Here is an 18,699-nt window from a genome sequence, read left to right as displayed (position 1 = left end):
AAGCATATTACTCTGCCTCCCTCCCAGATTTTATGTCACGTCTCTTTGGACCGTGCACCTTCTAGCACAACCATTTCTAATAGCATTACACAGCAAATGATGTTTTAGAACTGATTATGTGATGCCTGAAGCAAATGCTTTTAGAATTGTTGTGTTAAATTTAACTTATAAAGTAACCTGGAAAAAAAATCCTACTTGTGAACTTTGTCTTACTAGATTTTTGCTGTTCAGAAAAGAGGAAACTCAGCATAGGTAGCATAGGAAGTGCTTCACAACATCCACCCAGAAAGCTACTTCTGCACATACTCCTCTTTTACCTGCAGTCTTGCTGACGAAGGAGTTTGTTAGACACTTTTCATTCACATGTAATGAAAGCCTGAATAGCTGTGGTCGCAAGGAAATCTTAAAAGTCTGTAAATACCAAGTGTGGTTCCCATCACACATAAAAGAAAATAAGCTGAACTCTATCTGGAAAATATCTTTCTCACTGTGCTTGAAAAAGGAAAATCATGTCACAGTGATTCACTGCTACATGCTGATTTCGAACGAATGCATTGAGAGCACAGATGCAAAATCATACAATCTACTTACCATACCATTGAAAAGGCAAGGGGCAGGCTATGCTTTTAGGGCCCACATACAGTGCCCCAGGAACTACCAAGGGCATTTCTATCCACGCGCTGACTGCATGCCTTCCATTGCACTTAGTGTGAGGCCCAGCGTGTCCCCCAGCTATTTCATCATATCTGCCATTACTAAGCTCTCCGAGCCAACAAACTTAGTTTTTTTTCCTACTCTTTGTGATACAACACGAACTTTCCTTGTTTGGTTAATGTTCCAAGAGACAAATGATGGAGAAAACATTTCTGAAACTCTTTCATTTGTCAATGACAAATGCAGAGATTTATATGAAACACCAACAAAATGGAAATACTGACTCTGATCTTCAGTTCAGATGAAAAGTGCTACCTAGGTGAAAAGTGTCATTATTGTTATGAATCAACTGCACACACGTCACAGGCATAACAAAGTAATGTTTATTGCTGGTAACCTTTGTAATAATCATAGTTTCCAGGAGGACTCTTTAGTTTATGATCAAACTCTATGGGTGAGATTTCAAGAACTGCAGAAGTAAATTTGGTGCCAGCTCACATGGAAAATTGCCGAGAAATGGGTGCTTAACTCCCACAGGGCCTTTGAAAAAAGGCTCATCTTGCATTAATTGGAAGTGGGGAGGAAACAGAAATTCAATATAGTATCACAAGAGCATGAGAAAGAAAATACCATATTGAGCAACTTTGAAGGAGAAGTTCTGTGTTACTGAAGGACAAATTACTACAGAATCATGCTATTTACTGGCATTGTACTTTATTTCACCGCCAGGAGACAGCAAAAATTAAAAAAGATGTCTTATAATGTCTCAGATCCTTCCTTTTTAGTTCTCCAGAGCCCTCAGTGGCAAACCCCATTCAACCACAATCCTATCTCCAGCGTTATTCAACATCTGTAGAGAGTAAAGAGAAGAGGCAGATAGATTCCCTGGGGATGGGATCAGAAGAGCAATACATACTTGTGTTCGGGTTTCTCTCTGTCTCACTACCCAGTATCACTACCTAAATTGTGCAGTAAATACTTGGAGGGAAAGCAGCTAAAATCATTGACTATAGAAAAGATCAAGATGATACTGATAAGAATTCATATAACATGTTTCAAAAAAACTAATACTTTCCACAGCATCACCTAATATTTAAATGTCCATCCTCAGGTTGCTAAGTGTCACTTCAGTCCTAGAGGTCTTTTGTGTTCCTCTTGCATCTGGAAGATCATTTAATGACAGCATAAAAAATGTATACTTCCATCCAAAATGGGATTGAATATTGCACAAGAGCCCATATAATGACCCATGCTTAGTGAAGAACACTTTTTTTATGCCCCCATAGGCTTCCCTCTCATAGATCTGCTCCTGAACCTGGTTTGTTTGCTTGTTTTGTTTGTTTATTTTTGTTTATATAAATAAACAAGTATATATAAAAAGTCATTGAGACAGTTAGCAACAGAAGCCACTGTTAAGTGTCACTTGAGGTTTCATCCTCTGCACTTGCTCCCTGCACTGCACCAAATAGGCTGAACATTGTTTTGACACTCAAAGTACTCCCTGGATTTCACCCTAATTACCAGCTCCTTCTCTCCCCATTAATGGCTGCCCAAAGGTATCTACTTTTCTGTGGAAGCACTAGTAAATGGGCGCACTGCTTCCTGGGAGGGATGGAAACTGTTCAGAGGCTGCACACAGCTGAGATCTTTTCCCAACAAGAGGCCAAGCTGCAACACATCTACTAAATAAGCAACCACATTTTGTCAAGTAGATGAGGCATAGAGGGGGAGAATTACAGCTCCATCTAGTTTTGAATACATAGTGGGTCAGATACTACAATGAAATGTGTTGGATGTATTGGATCCAATATTTTGGATGCACAAATAAGCAGGCACTAGGGCAAATAAGTCACCATTTTCTCATTCCCCTCAATGAACTCTGCACAAATGGGAATAAGCAACAGTAGCCATAAGTCATGGATAAGGGTCTGCACTTAGACCATGCTTGTTAGTCAAGAATTCAGCTATGACAATGAGCTACAGGCTCTTTGTTCAACTCCAAATACCATTTGCACTTCTGAGCAGGATGAAGAACATGAAATACAATGAAAGTAAGTCCTACAGTAGCAATTCAGAGAACACCACAACATAATATACAGTTTGAACTGCTTTTACTAATTTACACAAAGTTAGTAACAAAATACATCATGAGGTCTTGTTCTGCATTCATGTTACACAACATGAATATATCATTCTAAAAAAAAAAAAAAGACATGATTCAGTTTTCTCAACTTGCTGAGTTATTTAACTCCAAATTAAATTTGTTGTTGGGCAGTGGGCTAACAAGGATTGTGGCCGATTATGTCAGGAAACAGCTGGCTGCAAGACGAAGTATTTCATGGGAATTGTTGTAACTCAGCCGGTGCCAACCCCCACAGTTATTCCTGACCTTCTGCCTGCACACAGCTCCTCAGCACAATCTAGCACATGCTACAGCTTGGCACTAGAAGAGGTGAAAAACCTAATGATGACCAATGGGCTTCTCCAAGTCTGTTTTTGTTTTAGTATTTCTTCCATTTCGTGACCATTTTTTTTCTCCTGCTTTAAGTTATTCTTGGTGAAGTCCCAGGTTTTCTCCTTACTAGGAGCTTGTGGTGGAAGTGTTCTGGTGCCACAGATGATGTGTAGCACCTTCTTAGACTAAGAGACTGCAATTAAAAGAGAAAAATATTGGTAATTATACAGCCTTGATCCTAGAATTTTAATAAGGGTAAAAGGATCCTTCTATTGCTGAAACTCAAGGAACAGGTAAATATAAATTGCTTGGCAACAAGGCTCCACTTTATCTCAAGAAAAAATGCTCGGTTAAGTTGAGGACAGGTACTAGTCAAAAAGTTAACCTCCTTTCCAAGTTCAGTATTAGGTTTTGACCTAGGCTTTGGGAAGGTGGCAGAGGTGCAACACGATGATGAAAGGGTGGCAGCACTGCAAAACCAGGGAGCTGGCTTTGCTGTAACAGCAGCATGATTTCCATTCTTCATCCATGCTGCACTGATGTAATGACATTGGTGGAAAATGCTAAGTTTGACCTTGCTCAGAGCATATGAAATCCCAGTGCTCATGGGCTGCTGCAGCCTATGAAAAGGGGAATGTTCAGGCTTACAAGGAGACTGCAATCATGCCAGAAACCCCAGATGGCCTCATTTAGATAAGGACAAGTTTCAGCAGGAAAATAAACCCTGTGCATATGAACCTTGAGCATTTGTGAATTATCCTCCATATAGACAATCTGGGGCCCCAAAGAGACCCCCAATATTTGTAATACGTTAGAGGTCTCAGGAAAGATCTATGATGTAAGAAAAGTGGTCTGTGAAATAGCAGTGGAAAAAATAAAGCTGACTAAGATTTTTTTTTTAGTAGGAATATTGGGAGTCTCCAGAAACCTCAAACCACTGTCTGTGTTTTATTTTAGCTGTATCTACCGATATATATTGACTGCAGGGAAAAATTTATAAGCACTTTCCAAAAGTTTAACTGTCTATAGATTTACACAGAATACACCGACATTCTGTAGTAAGTACAGATTGGCAGTCACTGAAGTTTGAAAGACTAGATCAAGGATATTAGATTCAACATTTGCAATAATCTGACTGGGGCACCAAAAAAAATGTTTATTTTGCAAATAGTTCTTATTTCTAGAGCCAAAAATGATTGTAAAAGGATTAGATTAGTAACCAGGAGTCCAAACAAGCTTATTCAGCTTATTTTACTGCTTGTGCTGATGACACTTTCTTTTGTCTTCATCCAGTATTGGGAAGCGCTTTATCATCTTCTGGTTTGGAAAAAGACCCAAGCAGCTAATGTAAAAAAAATATATTCTTCAGTAGCTGCTGCATGATTAATTTTCCACCCCATGAAATCACTGTGAGCTTGAAAGCACCCTAGAGCTTTATTTGCTACTTTATAGTCATCAAGGATCATAAAGCGTCTTCTTCCTTCCGCACCGCTAGCACTTCAGAGAGCCAGTATGGTTGAGTGGAATGAGCAAAGGGTTGAAAACCAGGAAATTTTGATTACAAACCTAAAACAGTTTGTGACTTGCCTTTGGCTTTGGTTAAATACCGCTGGACTCAGTTCTCTGAAGCAATAGAGTCCTCTGTTCCAGCTAAAGAAATTACAGGCTCCAGCCCGCTTGACACCCAGATCCTAATACCTGCATTATAAAATAGAGTTAATAATACCAATGGTTTTTTCATCAGAAACTTTAGGGTTCATTAGTGAAGACGAATACATAACAGGAAAGTATTCTAATTAAGGTTTGTAAATCATTTTCAGAAGACAAATTACTCATTAAAGCTGTTCCACATCATTTGCCCCAGATAAGCACATGTAGGAAATCCTGCGCATTACCTTTCCCTGTTACTATACCAAAAGCTGGCTTGGGGGCTTCTCCATTTTCCACATCATTTGGACAGTCCAATCCCAGCAGCAGCAAATGAAAATACTGGGGTGGTATGGTCTGGTGGTACTTAGAGTTACCCAAGCCCCCCAAAACAACATCAGCCCTGATCTCTGTAACAGTTCATAGGCTTACCCAAAAGCAGGTCAGCTCTTCCATCAATCTGAAATTCTTCATCTCCTATGGGGTGAAGGCAAATGGAAGCATGCTATGTGGAACAGAAGAATGCCCTGGGCCAGATTCTCCCCTGGAACAGAGAGGGACAGAGCAGGGTAAGTAGAACCATGCACATTATTACTGGCACCATAGAAATAAGCCAGAGAAAAGAATATGCATCCAGATTGCATTGCCATGATGGTACTACTCTTGAGTGGCCTCCAAGGATGATCCTTGGAGATAGGGTTCTACCAGTTCCTGTGGGGAAAGTGCAGTGCAGGAAAGTCAGTGATAACAATATATGTTTTATACAATACATATGCATGTATGTATTATGCAATACATATGCAATATATGTAACAACACACCCAGCATTTGGTGGAACCTGCAAATTTCATGTATACTGCAAGAGCTGGAGCAGGGCAACACATTTGCTCCCTTCTGCCGCTGTGGACAGCCTCACAGAATTCAGCAGAATACTCAAAGAAACAAAAGTTAGGCAAGAATTTCAATATAAATTCCCAATATTGACCTGTGTCATTTCACCCCCAGTTGCGCTAGAAAGAAATACACAAATACATTCAGGACTTGACCTTCAGCATTACTTCTCAGAAAATGTGTTTCTCCTTAGCATCTTCTAGTTCTGCATCCACAAACTAATTATTCTTCAGACATTCTGCCAGGTGACACATAAAAAAATAATACAGATAATTATCATCATGTTTTTCAAGGTGGTTTTACTTAAAAAAAAAAAAAAAAGTCTTATGAAGTTAAGGTTCATCTGCATCTTCTTAAAATGCCATTAAACACAATTTTTCCCCATTTATTTTTACTCACATAATTTTTCCCATCTTATCCTTCCAGCGCCTTGCTTCTCTGCATGAGTCTTCTAGATGCCAACGAAGATCTGTTTGGCTGTGTGACTTTCAGCAAAAATGCAAAATAAAGAAACAGCAGAGTATGGACTATAAAACACAATTTTAACAATGAAATTTTCTGAGATGCATTTCTGCCAATGTACTTTCATATCAAAAAATATTTAAGTGTGTTAAACGTAGCATTAATCTTCATTTCACGTTTTGGACACATCTCCCTGATGGCCTATAGTTGCGTAGTTCCCTGCTATACGAAACCATCCCTTCAATTTACTTTTTGTTCACTTTGCTCAGTTTCTGCGGTGATGAATTTAACACGCAGTACCATTTTCTTCATGCCTCTTGTTGTTCTCTTAAGGATGTCAATGCAAGCCACAACCTGTGAGTGTTTATGTTCAGTGTCACCCAGACACTGCCAGCTGAAGACAGCATTGCACCACTTAACTAGATTAATTTTCTTGAGATGGACCTTGCTACTAGTCTCTTTTCCAGCTGGACAGGATAATCAGGTTGTCTCACCCCAGCCAACAAAGAGTTTAATCCTCAAGCCCTCGATCTTCCATAAATCTGTCTACAGAGAGCCACTGCTAGAAATTCTTTGTCGTTTATGTCATATCTTGTAAAATCTGTTGAGCCTACTTCGAGCATGTGTCTGTTTTGACTTTTCCTGAAGAACAGCCTCTCTCTGGAGGGAAAGTCTGAACTGTAGCATTTATCTTTCCGTGCATTCAGATAGGCAGTTGTGAAAGTCTCTTTCTCATGGGGATATTTTCCAGTGAGTCATATCTGCTCTCTCTGGATTGACAAGTTTTGACAACAAATTATTAATACTATCTTGCAATATTAGTCAGCTGGACTCTGACAGAGAGCTGAATAAAAGACACGCCTTCATCCTGACATCCATTCCCAGGCGAGGTCCCCATTAAAGAAAAACAGGTCCTTTTCCTGAGTGATCAACAGGGATGAAGTGTGGGCAGAATGTATTTGAGTGCATAGGAACTAGCAGTTAACCCCTCAAAGCTTTTCCATAAAATAACCTTAAAAATTATTTGTTGAAACAGCACAAATACATTCTTTTTGAAAATCCTGAGCATTCAAAAATCAATAATTCATTCTGCTTCATAATCAGGGGCAGTTCACCAAAAAAAAAAGGCAAAAAAAATCCAAAACATCCTTTACTAATCTTTGTCATTGCAGCACAACCCAGACTAAAAGCTATAAAAGCAGAATTTCCTTCAAAGTGAAAATTGAAGAGGAAAAAAACAAGAAATTATCTTAATTGCAAATCCCCGTTCATGTTGGATCTTTACCAGGTCCATACTAATGTCTTCACATTTGAAAGAATTTCTGTATTTCCTAACAAACTTTTCCTTTCTGAGAACTTTTACCACCTAGTTGTCATGAACTTTTTTTTTTTTTTTGATGCAGTTCTGGAATATTCAGCAATATTCAAAAATTCAAAATATTCAGATATTCAAAAAAGTAATTCTTTGAGGTGCAAAATCTCTATTAAGTATCACAGCCCTTGTTTCTCACTAGAAGAAGCAAAACTTCATTAAAGAGAAACAGCAAATGAGTTCTTCAAACCCAAGAATAAGGTCATACTTGCCCCCCAAAATGAAAGATGCATAAAAAGAGAAAAAAAAAAAAAAGAGGACGAGAAAGAAAAAGAAAAGGAGCAAACCTGATTGGAACAATCTGGTCACACCTGAAATTTCATTGAGTTCACCCAAAAGACAGTCACATCAGTGATACTGTCTTTTCATTTCTACCATAATTATGGTCGCAGGTCCCAATGGTGAGAATTGATGTTCAATCACTCGCCAGCCAGACAAGAAATGTAGACTGCCTCAATGATCAGGCTCACTGAATGAAGCATTCCTCAGCAAGAGGACATCGGGGGAGCGGGTTGGGGGAAAACCCAGGCCTTTCTGCCCTCCAGAAGTGCTTGTTTGCTGGCTTCAGAGGGGCATGGAGCAGATCCCAAATCAGCAGTGTGGATCAGCAGGCAGGGGTTATGCCCTTTCCTTGGGGTATTTGGAAAAGAAATGGATGGTTGATTGCATGGTTACAATAGTCCTGAAAAAGCTGTGGATTTCAGAGATTCCCACCTGGAAGTGTGGCATGGAAGTCCTTCCTTTGCACAGTTATCAGCCAACACTTCTACCTCACATACTCCCACTGTCCCCTTTGCTCCTGCACATGGACACTTCTACAACTTTTAATGTGTTACCCATAGATTTTCCTCATTTTGCAAACAGAGAACTGAGGCAGAGAGAAATCAAAGGTTTGGGGTAGGGGGGGAAGGGGAGCTGCATAATACTGAAGCATTGTTACTGGATTCTTCAGACATGCCTGGATCCACCATGGACACATGGAGCTGGGTGCAGAGTTGTTTTTAAAAGCTCCCTGTATGCCTGCTGCATCATGAAGTGCCTAACAACTCTCCAAAACAGCTCTGAATGATTTCTGTCAGCTTAGTGAAGTGGACCGTGTTACAGCAAGAAATCCTAAGTCTCATACTGGCACTGTCTGCCCTTTGGCTTCTTTCTTTCTTTCCTTTTTTCTCTCTCTCTTTTTTTCTTTCTCATTGACCTCAAAATATTGTAGATACTCCAAGTAAAACAGAACCATACCTTTTGCTGGATGAGGAGAAAAAGAATGGAAATTTTCTCAACATTGTCTGAAACAGCTCACAGTTGATATTCATGGAAGTTGAAATCAGTCAAATTCAGACCTCTTTTTTTTTTTTTTAACAGCAAAGATGATTAATCATTGGCACAGCCTAAAGATGTCTGCAAGATTTTCCAGCACTAGCAACATATAAATCAACATTGGATGGCTTTCAGAAAGAGATGCTGACATTCAAGTAAAAATGAATCCAGGGAAGACCTGTGACCTGTGCTACATGGAATCAGATGGTCACAGTAGTCTTTTGCAGCACTGCAATCTATTAATTAGATCTTTCTGCTCCCTTCTCAGGGATCACTCTTTCAATCCCACTCCAAGTTGATTCATAGAGCAACTGCTTAACATCAGAGGTAATTTATACTTGAGTTCCCATAGATTCTTCCTCAGACACCCAGCAGGAGGCACGTCTATTAAAAATACCATATAACCCCTGCAAGGCTGGTTTAGCTGCTCCCATTTCTCATGCACAGGACACATGCTCATCAGATGGCAGCACAACTTCTGGAAGGAAAGCCCAGATCCTACAGTAACAAGGAAAGTCTTGGAAAATCCTTGTGACTACTGGGGCATCACCCACATTGTGGAGCACATTTGCAGTCCTAATGACCACCAAATGTGGCTGAACCCATTCCCATGCTCAAATTCATCTTCAGCCTATAAATCTCAGAAGCATGCACTGTTTCAACTCTGAAGTACTCCAAGTGCCCTTGAAGAAATGAGTAATTTAGTTATAGAGCCTACACAGATTAGGCACAGATCAATCCACCAGTAGACATATAAAGTTTGACTCTTCCTAAGCACAGTACAGTTATTTTCAAGACATGCTATAAGCAGCCTGACACTAATATGCATAAGAATCACTTCAGCCCAGTATATTTGAATGTGATCATCCATTATTCTTCACTTAAAGACAAGACCTTTGCATAATTTTCACTAGCTCTTCTCAGTAATCACAAATCTATCCTCTCTGGGGTTTTGCAAGAGACTGAGACATGATTGTTCTTACAAAAATGTTTTTCTTCCAATCAAATTTAAAATGATTCAAGATTATTTATCTTGTTTATTGTCCCAATATGCAGTATTTTTTTTTACCAATACCACCATCGAAAGTACAAATTTGAGACAACTTTTCCATTTGGGTATACTCAGCTACCCAATTCTTCCTAAAGTACCTCTACACTTCATTACAGAAGTAACTAAAGGACAAAACAGAATCACCTAAACCTTCTCTAAACTTTCTTAGACCCTACTAGCAACCTAGGGCAGCAGCATGGATGTCAGTACACACAATTTTTTCTGCACTGTGACTATAATGTAAGAACACATTACTCACCATTCAGCACATGCCAAGATAAGCCCAAGATGATAATTTTACATGCATTATCCAGTCCCTGGGACAAGCAAATGGTTTAAATTATTTGGGGTTTTGGCAAATAAGTCATTAAAGAGACAGTAGGGATTGCTACTATTACATTTATTTACAGGAATAATTTTTATGAGTGATGAATTAATAATACACTTTCTCTTATGACCCCAAAAATGCACCTTGTTACAGTAAGGGAGATTTTATTGGTGACCAGATCTACGGCAGATCATTAGGCCACGATGTAAATTAAAAGCTTCTCCCTGTACAAAAAATATTGGGCACTATTTTAAATAATGTTCCTGCACTACTGTTGGCTGTTGGCTGCTGGGCATCAGTGGGTCGTGCTAAGTGCTGCCAGGTCAAGTCCCTTCAGCAGGGCAAGATTAATCTCACTTTGCGCTACATATCTACAGTGTGAATGCCCATATCAAAGCCAGTCACCATCAGTTTCTTTTAGGTCACTACACAGTTTTAAAATGAAGTTCAGTTGCCTGACTTTAGTAGTATACTGCAGGGCGAGATGAATCACAACCTAAAATTCCCCTTTTCTTCCCCCTGGCTATAAAAAAAGCCTCGACAGTTGGCTCAGCTGTGAACATCTGCACTGCAAAACTTTTCTGCCGATCAGGAGAGTGCCAGCCTCTGTGGCTGTTAGGATGCATGGTGGCAGCTATCTCCACAATTCCCATTTTAATCGTTTGAGAGGACATAGGACAAAATATCATTGGATAGTATTAATGAAATTATGTAGGCAGCTACTGTCAGCCACATAACAGATGTTTAAGTGCTGTTCAAATGCCCCGGCTTTCTGATGGATGTAGCTGTAGGTGGTCTGGAAGAAAATGAAGCCTTTTTTTTTTTTGTGCAGATACCTATTTCCATGCATAAGTGTAAGACAAACACTGGCTTAAACACTGAGCTTGGAAGAATGACCAATCCTACAGAAGATCTGTGAAGAATAGTTATATTCACAGAAATGTAGATGGAACACTGGGTACCGTTATTAAAATAAGTAACTTTTAAAAATTTGATTAAATGAAGATAGTAAAAGAGGTATCTCCCTCTCACTGATGTGAATAATTGTTTTGTCAATTGATTACTACGATACCAGTTACTGTGGATAAGAGGAATATAAGAAATTTGCCTTTGATTTTTTATGCCATGTAAGTTGCTTTGAAAAGTTTCTGCAGAGCATTTTGTTAAGTCATTAAAACTGCTGCTCTTTTGCACAGGTAGGAAACCGAAGTATTCCAGTGGTCTTTTTACCGAGCAATTATCTTTTTGCGATGTTTCCGGGAGTTGCATCTACTTCAATATACCAATCCACTATGACAAACTGTTTTCCCAGCTTATAAAACTACCATTCTTTGAAGCTGATGGCAGCTGTTTTGTAGCTGTCATACCATATAATATGGGTAAGGTCACTCCCTGTAGCGAGCTAAATTACAGAATTTGGTCTAGTGCCAAATTCTAAAAGCAGAGATACCACATTATTGTGAACTGTGGTGTCCAGAGTTTAATGTACTTCTTATTAAAATCAATGGAAAGTTTGTTTCAATGGGGATTAGATCGAGTCCTAATTACATGTCGACAAATGCTTCTCGTATGCCAATTCCAGTGTTAGAACTGCTGTTGATCAGACGTCCTTAGAAAGTACTATTCAGTCCTGTGCCCAGTAAAACAATTAATTTCTATTGTCAAAATTAAATTTATTTAAACCTAATTTTACTATTGAACACCAGATAATTCACCCTGGTATTTAATTAGATAGCAGTCTTGCTTCCAGTTCTAACAGCACAATTTGCTACTTGCTGTGAGAGTGCAAAATTACATGTACAGCTTTTTGCCTTGACAACTGCTCAGTGACCAGTACCTATCAGATTGCTTTGCAAACACAGCAAGACTACAGCAATCCCAGTTACAGTTCTGTCAATTCAAGCACAAGATATTTTGCCTTTTTTTCTATATTATATTTCTTCCTTTGTCAATTATAGTGAAGGTTTTTAAAAATCTTAAACTGGACTGCACAGGCACACGGTTAGGTTTCATGACAACTTGAAAACATTAAGCTGGATTCACCTCTTACTAAAACAAGCATCAGGCTTCCTGCTGATTTTTATGTAAAATAGATGAAGACAGCAAGGAAATAACCACCAAAAAGAGGAAAATCAAGGTTTTTAAAACATTACAAATCTGTGTTTGATGTCACTGGGGAAAATGGTCACTTCCTAAGAAATCTTTTCTTTTTTCTTTTTTTTTTTTTGTTATTTTAGTTTCTACTATGAGACTGGTCCCATGTGCGAGTGTGTGTGCACACGTGTGTATGTTTCACAGTGATTTTTCTTACATCTGTTTTTTGATGGTTGATCTTTTTAATTTTATTTTTTTTTCCAACAAAACATTGTTCTCTCTCTTTCGTTTTTGTCTCTGCGTTTAATTTGTCTTCTGGGTTGGGGGCCACTGCTGGCTGAAGATCTATCCTTCTTGTAACTGAGACACAGCTATTTCTGTTTCTTAGCTCCTGCTGTGCCAGAGGATTTATTTGTGTGTGGCTATTTGTTTCTGGGCATTGGATTAGACTACTGAAGGAATGGTTTGGGAGGTAAGGAATGCTGGGAACAGCTTTGTGTTAGCTCTGCTGAGCTTCCAAAGTCCTCGTTCTACCTAGCTCTCAGATTTTCCAAAGCTAGCTGTCGATGACATAGGACACCACTATTTTATGGGAAGTCCTTGCTCTGCCCAGTTCTTGGTAATCTTTCAGGCACTTCCTCCTGTGCATCTGCCTCAGTGCTATGCTGAGCAAAGGGTGAAAAGTGTCTTCTGCAAAATTCACTGATTTATATCTAGTGTGTGAGGGTGGTATGGTCTTATAATGAACAACTCTGTGAGTCTTAGCAAGCTCTTTGCATTGTGTACACACACTCACAAGGGTCTTCTGCTGCTATAAACTCAAATGGTGCCAGAAAATGAATGGGATTGTGAGTATTTGCACCAGGCAAGGATCTGCCTCAAGTTGCTTCCAAGTATATGACAAAGAATTATGTTCATTGACAGTACAATGCATTCATACTGAAATGGGTAGGCTTTCACTGAAAAGAATAAAAAGTCAGGCCACAAATTAAGACTATTTGATGTGAAAAGCAGTCAGAAAAACTTCAAAAGCAGCTGCTTGGGACTATAAAATTATTTCACTATCCACACTGTCTGGAGGAAATAATAAGGTGTGAATTAAACTACCATAATAGACCACAAAGTGGGCCCAGCAAGAATAAAACTTGTGAGTATTGTAATGAACAATAATATATGCAGATTAATCAGTCAGCCTCTCTCTGGCACAATAACTAAACATCATATGCCCACAGCCCCTGGAGGCAGGTACTCCCTCTGAAAAGAAAATAGATGAATAACACCTTCATGAAATAAAGACTGGTGGCACCATGACGTAGACTATATTCAGCAGAGAATTTCAGCTCTCTGGCACTCTTGGTAAAGAAAACTAGAGTGTTGTTCCAAATGCTTAATAAAACCAGCTAGTATGATCAAGTGTAAAATCTAATGCCTACTTTCTACAGTTTTAAATCTTCTCTATTTGGAGAATGAGCAGTATGATCTAGCAACATTTTTTCCTTCCTAAGGACAATGATCCTATGTCACTAGTGTTATATGAATACACTTTATATTACATAGTTTTGGCATGTGTGTGTTTTTCTTTGATTTTTTTTTCCCCAAAGAAAATGAACATTTGGATAGTTTTTTTGATGGTATTATCAACATTGTTGCAAATGTATCAAGAGAACTGGAGTAAAGAATGACTATAAGATAAGGCATGCATAGCATAGAAACTAAATTAAACAAAGCAGAAAAGATTACATATGGTTCTAAGTAATGTTATTCTTCTTCTTAATCCTCAAATAGAGTCACTAAATTACACTTCCAGATTTAGTTATGATATTTACAAATGACTTAACTGTACATTTAAAGAGGGGAAACTGGCTACAAATGGGGGCAAGCTCATAATTTAAGGTCACAGTGGTGCCAGCACGGAGCAAATGCTTATTACAGGGGTATTTTTGGTCATGGGGAATTCTCTTTCCCTAAGAACAAATCCCAGAAAAACATATTTTTATTACATCTTCCAAATCTGGCATTCAGGCTTTATGTAAATATACAAGACAGAGGACGTTTCTTTTTAAAATGCTAGGAACTAGAGAGACAGCTGAAATTTGCTGGAGAATATTTCTTTTAAATTCGTTTGTATGAGTAACCCAAAATATAAAATATATTTAAAAAAATAAATGTAAAAAAGAATGAACAGAAAAGCATTGTATGAAATACATGTCATCTTACTGGAGGCTATATAAAATCACATCTCCCTTCCTCTCCTAAACATAACACCTCTAAGTATAAAAACAAAAACAAAAACAAAGTTCAAAACAAGGTTACTGGTTTTGTTTCCTTATAACTGAAAACAGAATGTGCATTTTTTTAAGATTATATCATTTCTGAGTTCCTTTGCCCAATTACTCTCAGAAATGCTCTCTCATCTTTTGATATTCACCGTCCTTTAGCTTTTTTCTTTTTCTTTTTTTCCTCTAGAGTACCTCTCATCTAACATCTGTCTCCTTTTTCTTGGTAGAGAACCACAGTGCAGACCCAGACCTTGGAAGAAATGTAAAGAAATAGAGTCCCAAAAAACTCAGATGTAGTGCTATGACTTACAGAAAATCAAACAGAGTTAATTTTGGCAGGAGCTAAATAAAGGCTATGCCATACAGTGAGCTGAGTTGAGCAATACTCATGATGACTTCAAAGAGCAACTGGAGTCCTGATAGCTCAGGTTAGTTTAAAGCAGACTTTATTTTAGCAAAAATTTTGTGAGTAAAGAAAGAAAAAGGGCAGCAGCAACTGTTGCTGCCGCTGTTAGACTCTGCCAGTATGAATTACTGTGGTTTGAAGTTACCCAGTTTTCAAGGATCTCTCCGCAACATAAACTTTGCCGAAGGGGGGCTGGCTGTCACCAACCACAGGAAATTATGTTCTTATAATAATATACCATCACATTATGGCACCTAAAATCATACCCAAACAGGTCCTTGCAGTTCAGTTAAAGATTTCCTAAATGTCAGTAAGGGTATTCTTATGTATCATCTTACTTGCAATCATTGATCCCATTGGAGAGAAAAAAAAAAAAAAAGGAAAAAAAAAGTCTCATGCTTCTGAGATTCGTTTCTCATGATTCTTATCACCAGACAGCTTAAAGGCAGAAAAGTTTCATCCCAGCAAAGCAACAGTGAAATACTTGAGGATAAAGTTGGAAACAAGTCCCATGGAGAACACAGAAACCAGTCTCCTCCCCTGTCATTAGGACTTCCCCCGGCACCCAGCTGTGCAAGCTGCAAGCACACTTCAGCAAAAGCTCACTTCCTGAGTGTTATTTTACAGTCTCATCCTCCAAAACTACCTCAGTATGCTCAGCCTGTCTCAGAAACCCTGCTCTGACCCTCCTCTCTCCTCCTTTTCCAAAATGAAAAATAAATAAATAAATAAATAAATGAAATAAAAATCTCTTCTCCCTCTTTGTTATCTTTTCACTCAGTACAACCCACAACCACCTTTTTTTTTTTTTTTTTTTTTTTTTAATCTATTAATCTATCAGCTATGTTTGTGGTGATCCCCTGGTCTCCCCTCCTGCATCCAAAAAAACCCATCCACAAAACCCAACCGTTCCAAGCACAATCCTCCACTATGCATGGATTTTGGGTGACACCATCTTAATTATATTCCTTTATTCATCCCTTCTAGAATTCATAGAAACTTCTGCTAATTACATTTTTGAAAATGCCATAATATCTTCAAAAATCTGATAGCATGATTATTCCTCACTGTCTTTCACTTGCTTCTGGGCCTCCCATAAAAGACAGCTCATGACGGATCATGACGGAGATCTGGCACTTGTCTACGATGCTTTCACAGCTCTCCCTCCAGGCCGGGTTAGTGCTGGCTGATCACATCTCGCCCAGGTCTGCAGGTTGGTGTGAGAAGTCGGAGCACTTCTTGCCTCCCACCCCTGTTTCTGCTACCAAAGCGAGACACGTGGTGCCCCAGCCACCACACCGCAGTTTGTGGTTCTCCGAGTGCTGCAGACTTTTCTTGCCAGGCCAGAAGATAAAGGTTTTAGCAGGTAGGCAAGCATTCTGCTTTAATGCACCAAATCTAATAAACAGAAGGTTTTTTTTTTCTTTTTTTTTTTTTCTGTCTGTTCCACAGAAGATGCTATCCTTGTTCAGCTAATTACAACATAATGAAATCAGAAACAGAGGGATGAAAAGCTTCCCTCAATGTTTAGGGCTGACCTTAAGATCACCTTCAAGTCCAGACCTCCCAATTATTTATTAAATAACCCTGCAGTGTGCTGTTCAGACACCCTCTCCAGCCACAACAGCAGCTTGGCTGAATGTTATGAGGGCATAAGGAGGAGTCCTCTCCGCCCCTTTCTGGGTGTGGAGCATCGCCTGCCCCATAGCAATCACAAGGTCCCCTATTCTTTACTTTTGAATCTTTCCCCTCCCTTCCCTAACATACGCAAAAAGAGGAGAGACCCTGTGTATACTGCAATCACTAGAAGAGATCTGAAAAAGACGTGTTTCACAGCTAAGAACAAGAAACAAGCAGCCTATTGCATAGCACAACACAGCAGAGGGAGGGATAGTTAATTCATGTTTCAGACTGGTTGAGGATGTGGAACTAGTACTAAAATTCATTCTGAAAAATGGGTGAGATAAAAAGCTATAACAGTGGGTTCCCCCAAGCTACCGTTTTAGACAGATGATGTGGAGGTCTGGGATTCTTCTTAATTAACATTTTTGTATTTATTGAAAAAGTGAGTCACTAAATAAACTATGCCAACCAAAAGCTGAGGTGTTTCTGGAATTGCATCATTTCTATGAAGAAGCTCACAGCCTCAAAGTAGAAACCTAAAAGAGCAGTCTCCAGCTCTGTGTGCACATTTCATTTTCTGGTGGCTTTGCTCAGGGGAAAATTTCTCTATGCATGACCTTCTGACTCCCAACCAGAAGTGATTAACTGAGCGCATTGCATTACAGTGCTGCTGCTTAGAGCGAGGAACTGAGGCTTGAGGTCTTTCCCAGAGGCATCGCATGACCCTGAGCAATTCCCTTCAAGACTATTTGAAGATCTGATATTTAACAGCAACGTCCACATTTAATAAACTCAATAAGACCTTTTTATGCTAGCAGCTGGTGGTCATCCTGACCTGCCAGTGAGAATCTGAAGACCTTTGTAATGAAGTGTGTTGGAGACACAAGCCTGATTAAGCGTCAAAAAAATAAAATTAAATAAATGAATGAATAAATAAATAAATAAATAAATAAATAAAGCATACACCTAGTGACGTGCCAATATAACATTTCAAGTGTCTGAACTCAGAATTATGAGGTTTATCTTTTTTTTACTTTTGGTTCTTCTTTGGTTCTTGGTAAGATTATATTTACCCATCATCTTAAGGTTGACTTCATTATTTGGAAACATCTAAAACTCTCAGCTGAAAAGTCCCACCTGGGCTTGCAGCTCTGCATTAATTACAGCTATTAAAACACATATTTTACTTATGAATTTCAGTGTGTAGTGTTTTCTACAAACAGCTTTCACAAGTCACTAGCAGTCACAGTCAATCATGCAGGAAGAAGAAATGGAATTTGTAGAAATGATATGGGGAAAGGGTGAAAAGGAAGGTTTGGGAAGAGAATTCATATTGCTGAAAAACAGACCTATGGAAAATGACTCTCACAGAACCCTTAATAATTTCATCTCAGTTATACAGTCCTCAGCATGGCTATCGTGTAGGTAGAAAAAGCTGACCATACCTCCTATGGTCCTCACACCATAATCTGTATTTTATAATAATTAATTTAATAATTACTTTACTAATATTACTTTAATTGGGAAGCACACGTTGCAGGCAATGATTCAGCAGCATAGTTCCTTAGCTATTAGTTCCTGAACTGCTTAGTTTCATAAACAGAGAAGTTACAATATCTTCAAGATTATGAGTCCCACTTCTACGTCAACATTCCTGCTGCTATCACTTTTTAAGGATGCTCATTGCAAAGCTAATACAAACTGAAATGAAATTACGGACTACCAGAAGAAAAAAATTAGAAATGCACACGTCAGTTTTGAGGAAACTACAGCAATCAAAGCCATACCATGGATGGTTGCAATCCAGAAAGAGTTTTGCTCTAAATAATATACTTTATGCATTTCAATCTCTTAATTTCCATTAATTCACACTGGAATTTTTTCCTCTTCTTACATTTTATTATATGTCTGATTACATTTGGGAGGTTCTTTGCCTCAATTTATCATAGCAAAAATTTGTGTCGACAACTTGCTGTGCTGTTTCTACCCATGGAATAGCTCCATGTTTTTATTTATTTATTTTTTTTGTCTCAGCGAACGTCCTGCAAAACCAACTGCACACGGTTAGAAAATAACACAAAATCCAATGAGAAAAGATCCATATTAGCTCTAACAGTAGT

The 18,699-nt window shown here is 38.7% G+C and overlaps 1 protein-coding gene across 4 annotated transcripts in view; it reads right to left on the bottom strand.

Moving 5' to 3' along the window:
- Positions 1-895: 895 nt before the first annotated feature.
- The window catches only part of LOC310898962 (uncharacterized protein), a 43,904-nt gene continuing 26,100 nt past the window's right edge, over positions 896-18,699 (bottom strand). For 2 of the 4 annotated variants that reach the window (XM_083834766.1, XM_083834767.1), the window contains 2 exons: positions 5,189-5,300; positions 896-4,807 (listed from right to left, as the gene is read on the bottom strand). The gene's annotated coding sequence lies outside the window, so the exon portion shown is untranslated. Of the gene's footprint in view, positions 4,808-5,188; positions 5,301-5,802; positions 5,886-6,046; positions 7,067-18,699 lie in introns of those variants that run through there. The other 2 variants (XR_014583877.1, XR_014583878.1) reach the window with 2 other exon arrangements.

Source organism: Anser anser (assembly GCF_964211835.1).
Source record: "Anser anser genome assembly, chromosome: 4".
Classification (NCBI taxonomy): Eukaryota; Metazoa; Chordata; class Aves; order Anseriformes; family Anatidae; genus Anser; species Anser anser.
This window is presented reverse-complemented; position numbering and strand designations above follow the sequence as displayed.